Source organism: Epinephelus fuscoguttatus, linkage group LG12 (genome assembly GCF_011397635.1).
Source record: "Epinephelus fuscoguttatus linkage group LG12, E.fuscoguttatus.final_Chr_v1".
Lineage (NCBI taxonomy): Eukaryota > Metazoa > Chordata > Actinopteri > Perciformes > Serranidae > Epinephelus > Epinephelus fuscoguttatus.
This window is the reverse complement of record NC_064763.1, coordinates 14,768,858-14,777,160: the sequence shown is the minus strand read 5'-3', so window position 1 is coordinate 14,777,160 and position 8,303 is coordinate 14,768,858.

Genomic DNA, 8,303 nt, shown 5'->3' with positions numbered 1-8,303 from the left:
AATCAGCAAATGTGTCCCTTAATTTATTTGCAGCACTTTTTCACTTTCAATTGCAACATGTCTTCAGCTTCCTGGTTTTTCTCCATTTTGCTATACGTTGCAGTGTTGACCTCTTAGTTACCGTGTAACCAAATACCTAAAAATAGGTATTTTCCCACAATGACACACTCCTTTCTTTTGGTTTCTTTTTATGTTGCATGCATTGCAAAAAAAGGAATGAATGTATAAATTAGTAACATACATACAGGAAATACAAAAGAGGACCTTAAACTTTACGCAATCATCATCGGCCACTTGTAAAAGAGGGATATTTATACTGTATCTTGTGTTAGAAGCTGATAAAGAAGAGTTAACGTTAATGCCAGAAGTCTAAATCCACGTTTGTCAAGGTGCAGATCGCTGTACGAGTCAATCATCTCTGCGTTTCCAGCAGCTTTTTAGTCACTAAAATGTGGGTGTTTTTTAGCGACTCGTCACTGTGTTTCAAGCAGGGATAATGTCACAAAAAGTGGTAATTTTCTACTGAGTCACTGCTGTATATTTACTGCCAGAATAGTTCCACATAAGCAATCGTTTTTTACAGAGCCATCACTGCATTTTTTGCTGGGATAGTTCCATGAAAAGTGGTTATTTTTACCCAAGACAAGGCTGTGTTTCCAGCCGGGATTTTGCCACCCATGCAAACATGCAAACATAAAGAAAAGTTTCAACGTATCTGCAACATAATAACGTACAACTGTAACTTATCTGTCGTTTGCAGAAATGTACAAAGCCAACCTTCATTCTGGTGATTGGTTTGACATATACAGTCATACATAACTTCAAATAAGAAAGCTATGGTAATCATTTCTAGGCTGCTATTTAAATGTTACACTTACAGAAATGTGATTTGAAAAATCGTGGTGTGGTTTATTCTACCTACAGATTTGAACATTGTTCTTCTATTTATACCTGGTATGAGAGTGTCTGATTTATCAGAGAGGCAGGATGACATGCACTCCAGCAGCTGAGCAGCTCAGCCTCAGCTTGAGCCAGCAGCGCCTCTCGGTGGTCATAACTTCACATTACAGCTGAAAGAAACACTGAAGGTACTATGACAAGGCACAGACAGTATACACACTAGATGAAAAAGAGGCAATGCAAAGCATGTGAGAAGAAAATGTAGATATTTTTTATTTACAGCACACAGAGGTTATGACAGTGGCTTCCTGCTCTGTAAGTTTCACATTGTTTTCACACTGCCATCTGATATTAAAATATAGCGGCTTTAAAGGTCCAGTGTGCAGGATTTAGGGGATATGAGAAATGGAATATAATATTCATAACTATGGTTTCATTAGTGTATAAATCACCTTAAAACTTTTCCATGACTTTTCAAGGATCTAAAGTCATTATTTTCTTTCTTGCCCCACTTATCTGGCATTTTTCAAACAAATCAATTTCAAACTCTATTCAAACATAATGCAGCCAGTTGGTACATAAAGCAAGAAAATGTAAAAACATGTATTATAATAAACAAAATATTACACATCAATGCATATTAGAACTAGGGGTGTACCATATCACCTCATTCATGATAATAATATATGAAAAATTCATATTGTGATACTTGCAATATTTCGTCTCATTGACATATTGACGTCATACTGTTACCTACGGCAACAAGAAGCATGGCTGAGAGTGAAATTATTACTGACTCCACGGTGGTTCCAAAAAGAGGAGCAGCTTCAGTAGTGTGGAATAAACTGTGGCGTCCTGAATGTTTTATGAACAGCCCCGGACTTCTCAGACTCTTTTAGTGACTTACCGCTCAGAGGGAACTCATTCAGCGGCTCCTCTGGCAGCAGGACAGCATCTCTCCCTCGCCTCTCTCGCCGTGCGCACACAGGAGTCAGTGTCGTCAAGTGATTTTGTACTCTCAACTGCATATATGTGAATGTGTGATAGTTGTGGTATCATAACAGCCTGTCACAGGTTACAGCGTGATGATTAGAGGAGAAAGGGCAGAGCATAAAGGTCCAGGTGGAAAAACAACTCAGTCATTTAGGATTTTACAAAAAGAAGTAACTCACCTGTTGATTTATATATATATATATATATAGATCCCATTTACATTTTTAAATTCTAAATATTGTGATATTATTTTAGGGCCATATCACCCACCCCTAATTAGAACTGTGTAAAGTTGTCAGCTACAGAAAATATATTTGCTGTTATGTTGCATTACATGGAAGTTTATCCCTGAAGGATAACGGTAACATTTTAATTACACACAGCAAAATTCAAGGACTTTTCAAAGGTATTCCGGGAACCCTTAAAGTCCGCCATATTGTTTCTACAGTAGCCAAGCAAGGACAAACACTAGCTCTAGATGGGGTCCTTCGTAGTTCTCCTACATGCTTGGCACAAGGGAGAAGTTTCAGTTGGTTGCAATCTGCAACTTCACCACTAGATGCCACTAAATCCTACACACTAGAACTTCAGTTTACAGTTTCTAGCAGCTCTTATGGAGCCTCTGTGTCAAAAGAAGTCAGGGCCCCAGGAAAGCTGTTCAGGCTTGATGCCAATTTTCCCCAGCGGTGATTTGTTTTATTGCAGCGGCAAAAAGTATTTCCCCCATAGACCACCATTATAAAAGAGACGTCAGTAAAACTGTTGTTGACAGGATATCTTGAACTGCAGACAAGGTCAACTATGAATCTTTTTATTGTGAATTTTTGAGCCTTGGAGGTTTTATATTTGTAAACTTTCCTCAAGCCACAAAAAGCGATTTGAAAATGCATGATGTCATCGCAACTTGACGCAACAAATGACTCCCTCTGCCAACATGAAAATGGGCTAACATGACCACACAATGTCGGGGTGAATAAAAGTGCAACGAGAATATTGAATGGGATAAAGAAATACTGAACATTTGAAGCAAGTTTTCAGGGGCTTTACAATAAAAAATAAAAAGTATCTTTTAATGGATGCTGATGGTGTGCAGGGACACAGGTAACAACACAAGGAAAACAAAACTGACACTTGTTCAAAACAGTCTATCAAATCAAATTTATTGAATTTTAAAGGGGTGCTCTGAATTCACAAGTTGCAGCTACAGTACATAACTCCTCTCACATCAATAGTTTTAAACTATCTCGTAAAACAGTCCAGTCTCTTTTTCAAATTTCAGAAATCTCCTCAAGAAAAGGTCACGCTACAAAAAAAAGAGACAGATGCATCAAATCTGATATATATGTATGAAAAATTAGAACGCTATCAAAAATAATGTGGGGCAGGAAGTGTTAAAGGTTGTGAAGGTGCTGCATTTAAATCAGTTACACGCCCGATGGCGCAGCAGTGAGTGATAATGGACAGCAGGTCAAGATTCAAATCCAAATCTCCAAAACATACACATCCACCAAAACTGACAGATTAAAAGGTCTAAAACAAGAGACACAGCAAACAAATTCACAATATATCTATGATTTAAAAGGGTTCAACCTCAAATGATGCATGTCCATTAAAAAAAAAAAACATTATAGGATTTGTTTGATAGTTTGAAAATATAGATTCAATGCTACAAAATATGAAACACTAAAAAATATTAGTATAAAGGCCTTTACGTCAACAGAATCACAGGACAATTACTCTCATTCGAGCAATTTAAAATAGGTTCAAATGGTAAAATTTGGATATGTTTTTTTTTTTTTTAAATAAACAAAGAGATCTTTCTGGATGATTGCAGTAAAGTCGTTTGATGACGATAAACATGATAAATACAGCCACAACCTGTAAACACCACCTGCCATCTTAGCTCTTTTACACTGACTTTTGTGGGTATCACAAATAGATTTTTCACAAGGCACTGGAGACTAAATTTGGTTCACTGTCCACGGCTCAAAATCAGTCCCAGCAACACTTTTTTTTTTTTTTTTTCAGTGTTTAATATCCAAGCTCATCCAAAATCTGTACAATGAAACTTCTCAGTCAATTTTTGTGCAGGTCATCAGCCTAATGCCGCATTCACGTCATATCAGAGGAGACCGAACAACTGAATGTTGTTGCGATGTGTTTAAAGACCACCAGTTGGGTCACGACAACCCCTGCAAACAATTACGCGTTTTACTGGTAATACCTATTAATGCTGGGATCAGACAACACAGTATTTATGCATTTTGAGATGCTTGCTATAAACTGTGAACACGATGCATGATGGAAAAAGAGGTACCAGGGACTGGCTTCACTGTTGCACCTGACAGCACCATCACAAAATTTTCATATGAAATTAATTCACGTATTCATCTTTACAGTTGTGCATGGAGGAGTGATCTGTGCTTCTATGGGTCACCATCATGGTTGTAAACGTTGTCAAACTAGTTGAGAGATGGCAAATAAAATATATATTTTTTGGCCATGCATTGTGACGCATCCCAGATTAGAGCTGCCCCCTAATAGTTGACCAAACGTTAGTCGACCAGAAAGGTCTTTAGTCGGCAAGATTTCATTGGTTGCTTAGGTGCACAAAAAAAAAAAAAAGTGAAACTCTATTCGGAGCTGCACCTGATCAAAATAAAACAAAACCTATATGACTGGACCATGTGTGACTTTAATTTGAAAGGACAGACACAGAAAGTGTCCATGCTCAGCAGTCAGACAGGAGTCAGGTTAATTTCCAGGGCTGGTACCTGCGGTTATTCCACAGGCTAGTTAATAACATGTCGGGCGAGAAATCCAAAGTGTGGGATCATTTTGAGAAGGTGAAGGACGAACCCAAGGTGATATGTAAACTCATCTTCATTGGTCGACTACAAACATGACGTATCATCTGAAACATGGAAGTAGCTACATGCCCATTAGCCCACAGCGTCATTAACAGGCGGCTCGCTCCGTGTGTGATGTGCACTTGTAGATAAAATATAGGCCTATATTAATGAAGGTTTATTAGTACAGTTTTGTATTTCTCTGTAATGTAGCACAGTGTTAACAATGTTACTGATACTATTCTTTCTCACACCTTCAACTCAAACCACCAAAATATATCATTTAATAATTAAATTAATGCCGTAAACATGCAGGCGACTAGTCAACTAATGGCGCTAAATGACAACTACTGGTTGACTAGTCAGAGGCAGCCCTATCCCAGATGCTATGACAAACTAAAAAGCAACAGAGCAACAGATTCATCTTTGTTCCCGAGGTTATTATTGGGCCGATATTGTGCAGTCTGATCCCAGCATACGATGATGTGAAAGTTACTCTCTGTCCCTAAGCTCTTAAACATGACATGAATGTGGCAGTAGACCACAATTTTAAAACCCGATCTAGATTTAAAACCTTTATTCAGCCTTGACCACTACCTAGCAAGTTGGTGGGAATGCCTTATACCAACCCTCAACCCATCCCCAGCTCAAATCCTGCACTGCCCCAGAAAAAGGGACCAACCCTGAATCGATGTGTGTGACTACAAGACCTACAAAGCAGCAGAATTATACAGAAAATGTCGGGGGGGGGGGGCGTCATCATTCCCATATACATCTAAACAATCTGCCGAAACTCCAAACTTCATACTGCTGATATTTTGTTTGTTATTTTTGTATCACCCTGGATGTAAAATGATAAAGGAATTAGCATTAGCATGTTGACTTAAATGATGGGAACACAGACACCAAAATTTGCCATGGCAGTTGTGCTAAAAGATACACGTCATTAGTTTAGCCTTAGATGTTATGGAGCTCTTTCGTATTTATGGACGAAATAAAAACAGAAATAAAATGTGATAAAAGTAGTGTTGTATACATTTCAGCATTGTTGGCAACAACTCCAAACCATAAAGAAATCCTGCCCATTCATAACCCACATGTTTGACAGGGTTTAAGCATTCTATATTTTTCAAATTTAGTGTAGACTTATGCTAAAATATTAGCATGGAGGCTGCTATCACTTAACAAAGTGTGTGATAAGGTGTTCGCTTAAATTCAACTGCTGTTCTTCATATATTAAGTGTTAGCATGGCTCTTGCTAGCATTAAAAAGATGAGCATTTAGCACTCAGTACTGTGTGCTAAAGTGTTAGCATGAATTGTACTCTCATTCAAAATAATATTAGCAAGAGGCCGACTGTTGCACTTAAGTGTTAGCATCAAGCATACTATAACTTAATAGTGTACAATGACTCAACATAAAGTGTTAGCTTCAGCTTGGTATGGCTCAACAATGTAAGACAAAGAATTAGCATGAACTCTACGACCATTCAACATAAACATGATGCTAAAGTGTCAGCATGGTTCTTGCTAGCATTAAAAAGATTAGCATTTAGCACTCAGTACTGTGTGCTAAAGTGTTAGCAAGAGGCCGACTGTTGCGCTCATAGTGTAGGCAAATGCTAAATAGTGTTAGCATGATGTGCTGTTGCTGCATATGGGAGACCAGGAGCAATTGTAACAAGGGGAAACTGTAACATCTTGAATTGCACTAATCAGACATAAAATATAACCATGAAACTCCTGTATATCCACCTTATTTTCAAACAAGGAAGTAAATAGTGATCAACTTCTGTTTTTTTGTGCATGACTTCCGGTCAGCTGCTTTCCCTCATGCTTTCCCTTACCGGAGCTAACGGTGCAAGCTATTTTTTTTTTTTTTCAATTTTCAGTTGTTTATGTTAGTCAATCAGTTAGTTAGTTAGTTAGTTAGTTAGTCTGTGTATTTTGTATAGATAACTGTGCCCACGTTTCCGTTATAACGGAAATTTATTCCCTCTAAACGCGAATAAATCGCACGTCAATCATAAACTATGAACCAAAAAAGCACAATCTATCCCGAGTGAGACAAACTGCTTGATCCGCGTCTCCAGTGTACCAGCAGAGAACCTGTAGAACCGAATCAGCGAAAAAACACACCGGGCTACACAGCCTCTCTACCTGAGCAGCTGAAGCAGCGGCTCGCACCCTCGACACACAGACACACAGACGGTGCTTCTGCATGCCAGCCAAACGTGTGCGCAGCTGTGAGAAATAAATACGTGAGGTGTACGCTGCTTTTCTATCTTTTTTCCCCTTTTCTTTCTTTTTCTGTCAGCGACATACACTCCTAACACAGGACGGGTTGTTTTAATTGACTGAGTTGATTATTAAGCCATAGTGATGCGCAGATCGGCTCTGATAGCACCCGAATCAGCATGTACGCATCAACCATCCAGCTGTTACAACATGATTGAGCTAGCAAAGCAGTTTTGTGTTGCTATGTGTGGTATTTATTCAGTTTTGGGAAATCACGATGTCTAGAAAGCATCAGTGGCTGCAGCTGACAGGGACAGCTAACGTTAACAGCAGCAGCAAAGCTAACATCAGGATCGTCATCCGTTAAAAGCCTCCCGTTGTTGGATATGACATGAAACTCCTCCAGTTAGCTCAATCATGTTGTAACTAAAACATCCGCTGGAGAAAATATTTTTTTCACGGGCCACTTTGTGAGTTGAGTGAGTTATTACAACGGCTAACGGTTAGCCCAGCTAATCTACGATAACCATGTTATTAATTACACACAGAGAAAATACTAATGTTTGTTCAGTCATTGTGTTTATAGACTTTACAAATATCAGATTAGTCTAAATGGTGATATAGTGACGTGAAAATGTGATATATACATATATATAAACTCAGCAAGGTAAACAACAAGGCGATTCCCATTTACACAGTGGTAAGAGTGCTGGACCGGAAGTGTCACACAAAAAAACGGAAGTTGGCTGCATTCTGTTTTACCTCCATGTTTCTGTGAAAAATAAGGTGGATAGGTTGTGTCAAAAATCATTCACTCATTCACTACTCCCTGCACACTATAATTTCAGACACTACTCGGGTCATTTTGTCATACATGTCACGATGACACAGACCTCCTGTCTGTTTTTGTGAGCTGAAACCATTTCCCTCAGTGGAAACAAAGCTTTTATTTACTTTAGTTTCACAGATAAGAAACAATAAATTGTGAAGACAAAGCCTCCACAAAATAGTATTTTAAGTCTTGTGTGTGATTTATCCTGGCTTCGTATGAGCAGAGGAAATCTCCGCTCATCGCTAGGCTAATGAATACAATGCAAAATACCACAGGCTTGTGCTAATAACGTTAGCATGTTGTATTTGTTTGGAAAACATGTTTAGTATAAGACAGTTGTTTTGTCAGTGAACCATGTGAGTTGAAATGGAGTCGAATTTTGTAACGTGAGCTTTGTTAAATGTTGCTGTTGTCCCTGGCTTCATATGAGTAGAGGAAAAGTCTGCTAGCTGCTAGGCTAATTTATACAATGTAAAATGCCATAGGCCTGTA